The sequence below is a fragment of the Borostomias antarcticus genome, assembly GCF_949987555.1.
Source record: "Borostomias antarcticus genome assembly, chromosome: 13".
NCBI lineage: Eukaryota > Metazoa > Chordata > Actinopteri > Stomiiformes > Stomiidae > Borostomias > Borostomias antarcticus.
In genome coordinates this window covers 12,226,521-12,241,123 of record NC_140246.1, presented here as the reverse complement: position 1 = coordinate 12,241,123, position 14,603 = coordinate 12,226,521, and the positions used below count along the sequence as shown (strand labels likewise).

The following is a 14,603-nucleotide window of genomic DNA, read 5'->3' as shown; positions in this document are numbered from 1 at the left end:
CCCCTAAATGGTTTCTCATCATTAGGCTTAGACCTACTCAATCTTACTTCAGCTTTTGGTACATGTATGAGGAAATGCAAGCCTATATGTGCAAATAAATGTAGGTAGGCCTACATTCAGGTGTTATTCTGAGGAGTGACCCAAATTATAGTATTCAGCATAGAATGGCTTATTTAGTCTACTATTTTCAATGTCCCATTGCAAAGTGATAAAGAGAGCCGTGGTGCTGCTGTTGGTAGCCAACACAGACACACCAGCAGAGGGCACTCTATACCCAGAGAAATTATAAGGTCGAAGTCTAGGATTGAATGGCCTTCTCATCTCAACAAACAAGGGTCCCACTAACTTGCCTAGTAACCTTAAATATTTCAACAGATGTATAGGCTAAATCACCTAAAGATTATAGAATGACACATTTCATAAACTCCAAAACATGATATAGTTGACTAGCAAGAACTACTGAATCTCATGCCACTTTGATCATATTTCTAACTGATGGAAAACCCCTCAAATATGTGTTAATTTCTGCTCCTCATACAAGTTGCCTTGATTTTATAGGTTCCAGATTAGCGGTAGCCTGTGATAGGCCTGGGCCACATCCTTCTGAACATGACTGTCATGTGACGAGGCACAGCCACTAGGGGGCAGCAGAGCACCACATTTCTCACACGGATTGGAGTCGACATTTTTTTTTTACTTCAACACTTCCGAAACGTAGTTTCCTCCCACTTAGAGTATCCATGGAGGAATGTTTAATCTCATTCAATATGGAGCACGAATTCATTCATTTGGACCGATTGATAAAACTGTGTAGCTTTGTCTAATGTTTGTCCACGATATATCAAATTCCAACTATTTGAAATAAGCTAACATGTGCTTTTGCATATCATTTTTGTTTCTGTATTTATCTACATATACTGTAGGTCTAGGCAGCGAAGTTGAACTGTAGGCTACATAGGTGTTCATAACAAATTTGACCTGGTTGTAACTTGTATTAAATGTGAACTTTCTCTAGCCTACATAGTAGCCAATAAGCACAGTGTAGCGTGAAAATGGACATTAGAGCTATTTTCCCACGTTTTTTTTATAGGCATAGCCTACTGCGTGATATGATTTCAAATAACAAATGCAATTTGTAATATAGTATTTAAAATGATAAAAACATAGGCTGTAAAAGAATGATTGGGTGTAGGCTACCTGTGTTTCTGTCTGGAAAACACAAATAAGACCTTAAGGCTACACTTACCGAAGTGTGTAAATAAAGCCATATATTAGTCCTTGAACATCAACCTCTCGACAGCGGTCAACGTGGACAACAACTGCGAATAAAACAGAAAACGCTTCTCTGCGTTTTAAACAACGGTCTCTGCGTTTTAAACAACGGTTTAGATGGTCGAAGGGTCAATGGAGAAAGACTATTTCAGATTGCAAGGGCCATAGGCTAACTGTAAATGTAATCAAATTGTTTTAGCGTGTAGGCTACAGAAGAGAGAAGTTTGTGTGTTTTTCAAGGCTATCAAACGTTATGACTGCAGTTTATACAAGTTAATTACAATATTTCAAAACAAACTATTTCACAACATCTTGTAGTAAAGCTGGAACTCTTTCTTAACATCCACACAAATTCATAGGTAAATTATGAGAGATAAGTAATAGCCTATGAACCTGTTTTTGTTGTTGTTGTTTTTATATCAACAAAGGGCATTTCTTTATCCATCTTTATAAAGCCTATCCACTTAATATCAATACAGTAAGTGTGTAGCCTAAATCTGTCATTATTATAGCCTATATTATTATTATTATTATTAATATTATTGTTGTTATTATTATTTTCTTTATTTTGAGCAGAAAACAACACTTAATGCAGGCTATGTGTAGGCCTATTGATCCAGATCCAGCTTTCAGTGACAGTTGTATCAGATTACAGTGGGTAGGCTTTAGACAATGTTTATTAACAATACACATTTATTCATCTTATATTATATATTTTGAACCCATTTGTCTGCATCAGAAGCCGACGCTTGGTTGTGACTCCGATCTGCAGCGGTTAACCCGTAGATGGTCTTCAGATCTCGACGCCTCATGTGGAAACAGGTTTTAACTGCAAAGGGCTGTGTTTGCTTATCTATGACTTCGGCTGGGCAAAAATGAACAAACATGTAACTTCCAAAGACTTTTTGTTTACATAGCAGGTGGACCTGACGTCACATGGGGTCGCAGTACTCCAAAAAATAACAACACAAAACTCCGCGTAGTGCCTCCCCTGGGGCTGCATTCTAATAAGCTAGTCCCAAATACTTCGTGGAATACATCTTGATGTATTGAATCTCAATGCAAAAACAAGCTACATCTTCGCATTGCGCGTCATGCGAGAGCATTCAAACAGGACTCAGTGTACTGCTTTTTCTGTTGCATTAGTAATAACAGCAGCATTGACTGAAGACAGCAGGAGAGCAGGACAACGCGTGTGTCTCTGAGCGCAGCGCCAGCGGAGGAATATCCCAGCTTTTATTTACTCTGTGGCTTGTTGTTCATTTTTCTGCTTTATGGTGAACTTGTACAGTACAATCACGTGTGAAGACTTCTGGAAGCTGAAACTAAAGCGACTTCTTCTCACCTGGTGACTCCAATTTCCCAAAGAGGAAATAAACCCGCGTTTTCGGTAAGTTTGCACTAAAGTGTTTATTTCTTTCCACCCTCTTGAGTTTTCACTATCGTTATTGATGATGCCCGCTACAGCCTCACTTGACGGCTAGTTATAGTTTGAGGAAGACCACTCAGTTTAATGCATTTTCATATTGGGCTACTGTAGGCTACTTATGGTTGTGATTTTTCTGTTTCGATAGATCAGACAATGGTCAGTTGTTGCTTTTCGTTGTCATGGACCCTGCAGCCAAACTGTGCAGTCGAGAGAGAGGATAGGAGCTATTCTTTTAGATGTCAATTGACACTTTGAAGCCGATTTTCTGCAATCCAAATTGTTTCGCTATTCCAAAAATAAAGCCCGAGTAGCTTATGACTGTTTTTTATAATGGCAATTTACATTTTTAACTATAATAAACAATTTTCAAAGTCAGGAAAAGTCAGCTGCTTCGAAACCCAGTAAGTGTGTGTGTTATCAATTGGAAATAATCTTCAGATACCATTTGATATGTAGGCTAGGATTATTTGACAAATCTACAAAGAAGCACGTATGCAGATTTGAATAGGCTACTGAAATTGCCATAGAGCCATTCATTCACTATAGAGGAAAGGGCAAACAGGCAGCTTTGGATGCAGTTAAATGCTTGACCTTTGTTTTCAAGAACACTGCGTGGAAAGTTACTTTGTTACAATAAAGATGAAATCTAAATTATGACAGTTTGTAACACGATTCATACACCAACATTACAGCTTATAATAGGCCTACTTTTAGTGAGAGTCTTGGATGATTTTAGCAGCATTTTATTGCTCAAAAGGCATCACTATGGGGTGATACAATTGTGTTATCCTAGTTATCACTTCTTTCCTTACAGAGGACCATACAATAGCCTACTTTAATACTGACATAGGCTACTACTTCAACTTTGAATGCAAAACGGAACCATTTAGAATAACAGCAAACGGATAATTTAATGACTATTAACACAGGGTAACACCTTACCGTGTGTACAGTATGTTCGCTCAATTCCTATATTCCATGTATTCTCAGCTATTATAGAGCAAACAGGCACCAGATCAGTGTGTTTCTGGCCTCATACAGGACTTCTGAATGATAGGCTTGTAGTTTGGCTCCTACACCTGTGTTATGGGCCCCTCTTATAAAACACACTCTCTGTGTCCTGCTACTCTGAATACCACTACACCCCAAAAATCGATACCTACAGCTACCCCCGCCTTTTCTTTTTGTTTAAGTGTCTAACGAGGTAGTGTGAGCTGCTAAACCCCGGGGACCCGGTCTGTGATCGGTTTTCACCCCTGGATGTACGAGTCTGACCCTTCTGGCCCGACCCGCGGGTGCACAGGTGTTCCCCAGCCAGCTGTGCAGGTGTGCTACAGCACCTCCTCACTCAGCACTCACACTCTTCAAAGAGCCTCTCACATAGCCAGGGCCCGTCCAGAAATATTTTAGGGATGATTTATTAGTACTGGTTTGGTGCCCCTGTAATTTAGGCTTGGTCTCGTATAGAAAGCCCTTTGTGAAATGTGCCTAGAAAGGGTTATATAGAGTAACTCAGATTTATTGAATAATAATCAGAGCCACTTTCGTGTGCCACATCTGTGGTTTACTGACGCATCTGTGTCCAATTGCTATTAGTTTCTGTGATTTGACATGGAATAGTTTTTGAAGTTGGCCACTTCTTTGGAGGTTAGTAGTGTGTTAATCTGTTTCAAGGCAACAGTCTGAGGGCCTAATGGATGCTCACACTGTCGGGAGGGCTGCACTTATTATTGAGCCACTCTGCATCCATTTTTTGATTGCTGCATTTATCATCCTGCTGTCGTGTGCTACATTATGGTAATAGGAAAATGAATGCCCTCTCAAGGATGAATGTGTATATACCCTGTCATACGTTTCAATCATTTATCAAAATTAAGCTTAAGCTTTTACTTTACCACTAGCAGGTTGATACATGCTTTTTTTTCTAAGCTATGAAACTGCCTGCTTGGACTATTACTAGTATTACTTTATTTACATATAGAAACTTTTCAATTCCTGTATGTTTTGTCTGGAAATGTACTTACTGTATCTGTGCTTTGGCTGGAAATGTACGTATCAAATGCATTCTGTATTGTTTTCTTCTTATCGTTCTCCAGCTCTGGAGCAAATACCTCCCATTTTCAGATGAACTCTAGTGTGGGTTTGCTTTTGTACCGTGCCCTCACCCATCCCCCCGCACCTCCTGTTTAATGAAACAGACGGCTTGCTCAACCTTGGAGGTGTTGCTATGTTTTGGAAAAAAAACAAAGGAGTGGTGCGCCCTAGCTTCAGTTGTCTAAATATCTCTCTCACTCCGGCCCCTGTTCCACTCTACGGGCAGGTCTACCAGCCACTAAGCCTAATGGCAATTAAACTGGAAAGCTTTCTGTTTTTATCCCCGTTAACTTCATAGAAATGTTTCCATGACAACCTCCATGCAAGTTAAAGCAACCAGAGGTGATCAAGTTTTTTTTTTTCTCTCCCTCTCTCACTCCCTCTCTCCCTCCCTCCAGTAAGAATGGAATTTGTGTTGACAGTCCTGGCCTTTAATGACACTTTTGTGCCGCGTGAAAGTATTTGTTTACCAGGATCATATGCTGCTACCTGTCAGCCAAGGAGAGATTGACTCCTTGAGATAAAAGAGTGTATTACATGCTTAAGAGGCCCTCTTTGCACTGTAATTATACACATCATAGTAATGATGTTTGGTGTGCCCCAGTTCCTAAGAGCCTGAGAGCTGAGACTTTTTAAGTTACGGTCCGGCTCACTTCTTAAGCCGGACTCACTGCCATTGTGAGTGAGAGCCACTGTGACTTCTGGCCGAGGGAAAGCTGTGATTGGGTGGGGTCAGGGGATGGGGATTAGAACAGAGATTGGAGTCTGAACGAGGTTGAGTCAGGCTAGCTGTTGTCAGTGGAGCGGGTCAGAAAAAAATAAATAAAACAAAGCTTGTTTGATTTGCTGCAAGCATTAACACACTTCCCAGGAGGCCGTTTGGTGTATTCTGCTGGTGACATTCTGTTTCTGCTGAATTGTGATATGTGAGTCACATTACCATAACCTCCTGATGAGACCAATATACAGACACAAACTGTAACCTATTGTAGACCTGCAGGCAAGCACACACAGCGCACATTGTGCTACACAAACCTACCGTACAAGACCCCAAAGGACCCGTGGCCGTTAAAGAAGCCCTCCTTTTTTGAGACTACACTTTAATCATGACCCTAGCCTTGATGGGACCACGCATTGACCCTTTGAAATGCCATGAGTCCTAACCCACCGACCAGCTGCTTTTCAAGGAGCCACTGCACAGTATATCTGTGGAAATTATATCGTTCACTTTTCATGCCTATTCTTCCCAGACAATAATAGACGCACATTTTTACATCATTTCTTGTGAACGTCTTTGATTCTTTCTCCCGCTAGCCAGGCCTTGTTTCCTCTATACGTCAGAGCAGTCTAGTGGAATGACAGCTTTTATTCCAGTCATGGTCACATGGAGAAAGCAGGGACCAGTGTTCTCGTACCGAAAGAATGTGTTTGTTTCAGGGTCTTGGCCTGATTCAAAGATGGAGGGTCAGTTGTGGTAAACGGCAAGGTCGGCGTCAGTCAGACCACATTTGGCGGCCAGGCTGTCTCTGTATTGTAAACAGGGCCCTGCAGCAGACAGAGAGAGACCCACGGAGCAGGCCTGACCACTGCTTGTTTAACGTTCTGATCAAAGTTTTTTGTCACTTCTCATGAACGATTGTTTTATGCATGCTGCATTCAGTCCATTCTAGTTATACAGAGGAATAGTTGTAAAAATGTGAAATGCTTATGATTTATTTAGCAACATCTGGGGTTGTGAAAAGTTGCGGGGTTTTTTTCCGGAATTTTCGGCCTATAGGGGAAACGGGGCGTATTGATTGGTTGCAGGCCTGCCTGTTGAACAGGAGGAACACAAACAAACAGTGACCTTCCCTTCCCTGGCTCCTCTGTTGGTCTCTAAGGACAATTCTAGAGAGAGAGGGAGAAAAAAAAGAGAAAAACCTGTTTATTTCAAACATGTTGTAAAAAACAGGAGGGGATATGTGACGGTAACATTTTTTGACAGGCACATTAGGCTGCAGAAAGAGCATGGCGCTTGGGGCTGGGGGCATATGGCGCTGCCTTCTGCCGGCGTCGCTCTAGAGCAAGTTTCACCACGGAGCCAGGGTCACGACCGGCTCAGGTTTGTTCCTTCTGTCTCACTCCTAAATACAAACAGCACAGAAAAACAAGGGCCGCTTTATCATTCCATAAAGCACAAAAATAATATTTCCAGTCAAACATTCCTGAGTAATTGACAGCACCTCAGTAGAATGGAGGGGCGGGGGGGGGGGGTCCTTTTCTCAGAAAAACGGCGTTTGTGTTCATTTGACACCATGGCGTCCTGTTGTTCCCCAACAATACCCGCATACCTACCGTATGGGTAACAGACCAACCGAATGACCTCTCTCTCGTCTTCACCGCGGCGCGGCCAAGGCTACGGCAGTCCTAAACCCCGCTGTGCACCCCGGCCATGTGTCCGGCGTACGGGGGGGGGGGGGGGGGGGGGGGCGTGGCTCTCAGTGCTGTGGTTTCAGGGGGGGGGGGGCTGTAGGTGGACGGAGCAGGGACGCTGCAGTTGTTCTGGCTCGGAGACAGGGGATTGGTGGAGGGTAATCATAGGCTACTGCACAGCTCTCTGGGTTTCCCCCGCATCATCACAGGGCTTTAAAGGCTTTCACCCGGCCACTCGGTCACTCTGGGGAAAAAAAGCAATACGAGAAATGGCCACCACATATGGGCCGCGGCAATACAATGGTTTGTTTTTATGATATTTGATGAGTAGGTTTTAATTTAGAATGTCACTTCTGGCAACCAGCAGGGCAGATGGTGGATCCTTGAGTGCCCATCAGAGCCTAAATACCTCCAGGCAGCTGCTGCTAATAAACTTTCACGTTTTTTTCCCCTCGTCTTTGCGCTTCTTTCTGTTACATGACTCCGGTCAAGAGGACTTAAACCTGTTACAGCACCTGTTTCTGCATATGTAAATCTGTTTCTGCATATGTAAATCTGTTGTTTTGTCATTTCATTACACAAGGGGAACAAAAAAAGGCAACAGTCTCTTGCGGTTGCAGATGCGACTGGCGCCTTGCCCACTTGGCACGATGCACGGAGAGAGCTGGGGCGGCCGGGGCAAGAGAGAGAGAGAGAGAGAGAGAGAGAGGAGAGGAGGAGGGATGGAAGGAGGGGGGTTAAGACGAAAACCACCATTTCTGTAGCGAAGCCACAAGCCCGTTGGATGCTCTGCTTTGTCGTGAGCTTTCATCCTGGAAGGCTGCCTGTGTTAGTAATGAGAGAGAATGAACTCACTCAGAGTGTTCTAGAAAACTGACTGAAGTGAAAGGACGACCTCTCTCTCTCTCACCCTGTCTCTCTCTCACCCTGTCTCTCTCTCTCTCATTCTCTCTCTCTCTCTCTCTCTCTCTCACCCTGTCTCTCTCTCTCTCTCTCTCTCTCTCTCTCTCCTGTCTCTTTCTCGGTGTGTGTGGTAAGAGTATAGCGGTGAAGCAGGACGTGCCCGGCAGCCAATGACTGGCACACGCGTGGCTGCCACACGACATGCCCCTCCCCCTCCCCCCCCCACCTCGTCATCTGGGGGAGCTCCCGCGGCTCCCGCCTCCCCGCCACATGTGCCAGGGCCCGGCCTGCTCTGACTGGCTCCGGGGCTAATTGTTCCCTGGTAAACTACATGCTCGTTGGGCTCTCCCATCCCGTCCCTCTCCAACACACACACGCACACACACACGCGCGCAGATCACCATCTCTCCATGCGGTTTATTCTCCTCAGAAGTCGGGAGATTTCTAATGTAATCCGGTGTGTGTGTGTGTGAGTGTGTGCGCGCTGAATGCAACAAATACACCATGAAATTACAGCCTCTTGCCGATGCGTAATGCGAAGTGCCTGTGTGAGATTACTGTGTCTGTTTGCAGACCGGGAGAGGGAAGAAAAAGGCACGACAGTTAACGGCGTCGCACGCTGTCAGTTCCTGCGTTCTGATTCGCTCTGGGAAGGGTCCCCCCCCCCGGGAAGATGGGCTGACCTGCGGGGCGTCCGACCCGTTTCCTTCGTCGTGTTCATCGTCGCTCTCGGGTTCCCCGATTGCGGCAACTCAGGGGCGTGCGTTTCCAGGAGGCGGAATCTCAGGCCCCTTTAAAACCCCGAACAATCCCGACGTGCCTACCTGAAGGGGAACGGAACGTTCTCATGAACCCGTCCGCTCCGTCCTGTTCTACCAACGGTGGTGTGTAGTCTGGCGTTCCGGCGTCTGGTCAAATGGAACGCGTTGCAGTCTTTGATACCGCCCCCCGCGTCTAGTCCTGTAGCCATAAACAGACAGAGAGACGGAGAGACGCGGGTGAGACCTGGGTGTGTTGGGGTCCCTGTGGCCAGCTAATCTCCTCTGGCCACCGGGGCCCTGCTCTCAACCCCTCTGGCCTGCTCCTTCCTCTCTCTCTCTCTCTCTCTCTCTCTCTCTCTCTCTCTCTCCTTCCTCCTCACGGGCAGTCTTAAAGAAGCACACAAACCCCCTCGGGTACGCAGAGTTCATTAGAGATTGGCCTTTGATGGCCGGCCTTTTATGTGACCACGGTTTCAAATACCTTGATGTGGAAGCTTAGGAAGCCATTGTGTCGTAAGCCCCCCTTTCCATGCGACTTATTTAGATCTGCATAGTAAATCAAGCAGAGTAAATAAAAAGGCAGCAGATGGAAGTAGGGAGATAAGGCTCTGGCCAACAATTGCATTTGTATTTTGTTATGATGTTGACAGCGGCTAAAATTCACTAATCTAGCGCCACTGATCTGCATTTCAAAGAAATCTCATTTAGCAGCGGGGAGGATAAAGTTCTTCTCATTGTGCCTTTCCCATTGCATTCTTCGCTAATTTATCTGTGGCAGATTTAACGTCGCGGGCCGCGTCTACGGCGGAGTGGGCTGGCGTGGGTAGCAGAGGAGGTCTTAAATAGTGTGAAAGCGCTAACGTCTAGACTGTGAACCAGGGGTAATTACACGTCCAGCATGAATAGAATGGGTTTGAAGACTCATCTTTGTTCGCCGGGCCTGAATTGCTTGACTAACACTGATAAGGGGCATTTGGTCTGTAGAAAATATTGCCAACGACTTTCCATACCGCCCTTCCAACACGGGGATGGTATTTACCATTAAAGATAAAATTATTGTGTACAGTAATCTGACTTGTTAGCATAATGTCCTCTTTCATCAGGAGACCCTCCTTTGCTGTGGTGTGGAGGTATTTCTGCTGTGGGTTTTAAATAGTTTATCTTGACTTAGTACAGCGCTTTATGTAAATATCAGCCTATAGTATTATGGGGACTCATGAATACTTGAATACGGTCTGTATTTATAAGTCGATAGAATTTAGAGATCATTTTGTGTTTGGAATAAAGATATGTGTGGTATTTGTAATATCCTAGAATTGGAGGTCATACAGACTAATAGCATTTCTAATGCTTTTCCTCTGAATAAAATATGACATCTTCACAGCCCAGAGGTGCGCGGGTATTAAAGTAAACTCTGCAAGTCATTTTTGAATGAATGGAACATTAACTGAAAATTATGTTTTTAGTCAAATTATAATGAAACAGTTGAACACAGCGTAGCACCTCATTTTGAGTATTTATTCACACAGATGTGAGTGGTTTTATTGAACTACTACGACCACGGTGCATGTTCATGAAGCCTTCATGCTAATACCACGCAGTATTTCAATACTGACATAAGCATACATAGATAGCATCTTCATGTTGCACTGGTGTACATGAAAGCGTGCGTATGAAACGTTGCCATTTTCATGACAGACAGTAAACCTACTGCATGTGACCCCCCCCCCCCCCCCCCCCCCCTCTTTCTTCTTCACCGAGCAAATGTTACTCAGCAATCGGCGCAACACTTCCCCGAACTCACAACAGTAAAAAATAATAGCACTTGGCAGGTTTTGTTTTCAGCCAGGCTCTTCAGACTGAGGTCTTTTTTTTGTACAGTTCAGAGACCACATTCCACAGGATTCAGCAGTTGCTGGTTGCCTGTAGGGGTCAAAGGAATTCTGGGAGAGAGAGAAAGAGAGAGAGAGAAAAAAAGGTGCTCATGGAACATCCAGGCCGCTTGCAGGCGGGCCGCCGCGGCTTTACAATCAGGGTGTCGCGTGCACAACTCTCCACCAGGGGAATTTCAAATGTTGTGAGTGGTCAAGTGTTTAAAAAATTACACATGTGCATTAAAACGGCTTACATTCAATGTTTCTCGTAGTACAATGATGAAACGAACAGCAGATTATTGCACCATATTAGGTATCAAACTAAGAGGGTGCATTGTATAGAGTGCAGACTGTGGACGCAGACAGTTGAAGGAAAGGACACGGGATATCTAGTTGGGTCATGTGAACAGGATGATTTACTTTGCGTTGATAGCTTGAGCCTTTCAGGCGCTGCACCCTTTTGCTTCGGGGAAGAAGAGAAAAAAATCCACATACTTCTCTTTAACGGTAGCATGTACTGTACATTACCTACACACTCACACACCCACACACACACACACTCACACACACTGTACATGTACAGTATGCAAATATACAGGTTTGTGGGTGCGCACTCACATTCACATACCTCACAGGAAAATCCAGGTGCTCTTTGCTGTTTATAACACAGCACTAAAAAAGTCGACTTGCTATGTAGTCACAAAATATGACCTTCATGCGCACGCACACAGGCATGATCAGAGATATCGATAAGCGTGAACGGGAAATTGACTGCAGTCGATGACATCGTACCTCTGTGACTCTATAGGAAATACTTTTGACTAATGACAGATCTAATCTTTTTTTCTTCCCAGATCCTCGACATCCCTGGACTCCCTCCCCTCCTGAGACGGACAACAAACACTGTTCTTCACCCTCAGGGTACGTTCTCTAACACAGACGTTCATGTCCACCTGTCAAAGACCCTCTTCCCCCCTGACAGGTATACCTACCTAACATCTACATACTCCGTCACCCGAAGGACCAAACACTCATCTTGGGATGATCTTTTAGATGGTACCTGGGTGAGAATTGCTACAAGGCGGTTTAGGCTCACGTATAGAAACGAACAAATCTTCATCTGACCACCGTGATAGAATTCTCTTCAGCAGGGCGGCCTGTCGCCTGGCGTGTTCCGTCGTCACACCTCAAAGGTTTTCAATCTATTGTAGCTCACAAGTTATGATAAGATGCCATTATGCATTACAGCCAATGTGGGCTGGATATTATCTGGCTGTCTCATTGAATGTTAGGAAATGTTGCTTTAGATAACATTGTTTTAAGTACCTTGATCTGGAGATGTATAATATTTGAACATACAGTATATATATGTGGGTTGTGTGGAATATGAGGTGTTTTTAACTGGCTCTGTATCTCCTCATGATGTTACAATTCTCATTTGCTTCCAGGATGAACTATGCCCAGGCTGTGTCCGTAGATCAAGTCAGAACGTGTACACTCTGAAGTCTAAAGTGGTGAGCTATACTACCATGTACTGTTGTCAGCATGCGCTGTGTTATGTGTTTGGTCTCGTAACTATCCTGTCTCAAGTGCTGCATCAGCCACTAAGCTTCTTGGAATCAGCCTTAAGTTAAAAAGTTCCTGCCTGTTTAAAAATGACAAATAAAACATACACTTCCACACAATTGGGGACACAAATGACAACCTATCTAAAATTAATTGGAATATTCAAGGTAGCTTTCAGTTGTATTAACTCGATGCAGTTCTAAATGCACCATGCTAGTAAATAGTGACCAGCTGAAAGGTTGGTTGAGGCTTTGAACCCAGGTCTCCAGCATTAAAAACATGTTCAAAACTGCTAACCTAAAGCCCAGTCTTTAGCTTGGGGAGTTCAGACAAAGTCTTCAGATCTCAGGTAGGATTACTCATTAACCTAATAATGGTCATCATACCGCTTTTTCTGCCATTCAAATGTTATCCTCCCCACCTCCAATTACGCTGCGATCCCTCCCTTAACGAGGCATGTCCTCCCCATCACTACAGCCGCCCAGAGTCTGACAATGTGGGTTAGACGCCACCTTTACATTAGCATGGGCAGACACACAATCAGCGTGGTATGTCTCCCGGTCAGAGATTCTTTAGGCTTACTCTTCCGTAACTTGGTGACAAACATCTGCAGATATCTTCACCACGAGGCTCCTGCTTTGCTCACCCCTGCTGGAGCATATTTGTGCATATGCAACAGTAATTGGTAACTAATACCAGTTGGTTATTAGTCTGGCCTTGACATATACATTTTACTTTTTTTGTGTTCTTCTGACACCTTTGCCATTTGTCTGCATGATATCCTCAAAAATGTCCACATTTGCATAATACTGACTAGAAATTAGTTTGAACTTGAGAGTTTGTGTTGATGTTTTTCAAGGTTGTTGCAGTCACACTATTCTCTGTCAGGTGCTCTGGAATTCAGGTCATGAGTTTATTTAGATATTCTGACCCAGTCTCGGGAAGAACATCTCTCTCAATATTCCGCTGCAGAGTTCTGCCTTTGAGCTCCAGATATGATGAAAGTACACGGGGCAGGAGCTGAGCATTTGGGTGGCTCAGCTGTGGACCCCAGCCCACTGCCCAAGAACCCCTTCTTCACAAGGCTAAGCACAACTGAGATTCCCCTTTCCACCTAAAAGAGATTTGAATAGTAGTTTTGAATTTGTTGAGTATCCAGTTAAATCTTCAAAGATTAACTCTTAAAGCATATCTGCTCTTCGACAGAAGTACTTCTAATCATCGCGAAAAACTCGAATTGCCATAACTCAGTGGCCCTCCAATGTACACACACATAAAAATCTACAGCAATTAAGCATATCTTTGGCTAGTTTGAAAGAAGCGCTTCCCGGACCGACGGCTTTTGCTCACATTTCCAATTCGAAATTGATTTCTTGTTATAGATCAGAGCCCTCTGTCATTTCCAGCCCTCAAATGGTTTTTCTGAGCCGGCTAACTCTCTTCCCCAGAGTGGGCGAGCAAGGGGAACCTCCATGGGTCTTTACCCAGGACAGCCTCACAAGCAGAGGGGGAGGACGGGAATCAAAGGGCCTCTGGCCGCTCCCGATTGGCAGGCTCCATTGTCTGGCCGATTCAGGATTGGAGGGGAGGGTGGACGGGGGGGTGTAGATCAGGCGAAGCCGCCACATTTGTCTAATCTTTATCCACCATTAACCCCAGCGCCCCTGTGTGTGACTGGGATCAAGGCCCGATGGTCAATCCCCCATTCACCACCACCCGGAATATTTTAAACTTAAGCCCCTATCTCAACAGAAAAAGTCAAACTCATCAAAGGTTCACTTTCTCACTCCTCGGTCCCAAGACTCTGCCCATGCTCGCTCCTCTCCCCTTTCTCCCACTCTCTCTTTATGGTCCAGTGTTTTGTCTTCCCACTTGGAAATGGGGGGGGGGGAAGTGAAGTTGGAAGTTTTGGAATCTTCCCAAGTTTCCATATTCCAGTTTAATGAGGTTTGGTTTGGGGTCTGATAGTGTCGTGCTGTGAGCAAATTGGAGCAAGAAGGGAAGGACCCACGTCCTTCACATCACAGATCTCTGGCCGGATTAGGAGCTGGGCCTGTTGTTAAATAGATTCTGGAATTGTACTTATTTCCACACAGGAAATATCTTTCACACCTGATACATATATTTTCAACCTTCGTCTTGTCCTTCACATAGGCGAACACGCCATGTGTAACCTATCACTGCTCACAGTCTCAAAAGTCAAACAGGGTTGAGTTGTTTTAATACCACTAACATCAACTAGATTCAATCCAGATCCTTTCTGGGATTCTACAGTATTTTACACCTCCATTA

General features: G+C 44.5%; 1 protein-coding gene across 7 annotated transcripts in view; it reads left to right on the top strand.

The window, feature by feature from the left end:
* Window positions 1-2,535: 2,535 nt before the first annotated feature.
* Window positions 2,536-14,603, top strand: part of foxp2 (forkhead box P2) — a 109,953-nt gene continuing 97,885 nt past the window's right edge. For all 7 annotated transcript variants that reach the window (XM_084448149.1, XM_084448147.1, XM_084448144.1 and 4 more), the window contains exons 1-3: window positions 2,536-2,662; window positions 11,600-11,666; window positions 12,194-12,259. The gene's annotated coding sequence lies outside the window, so the exon portion shown is untranslated. The remainder of the gene's footprint in view (window positions 2,663-11,599; window positions 11,667-12,193; window positions 12,260-14,603) is intronic.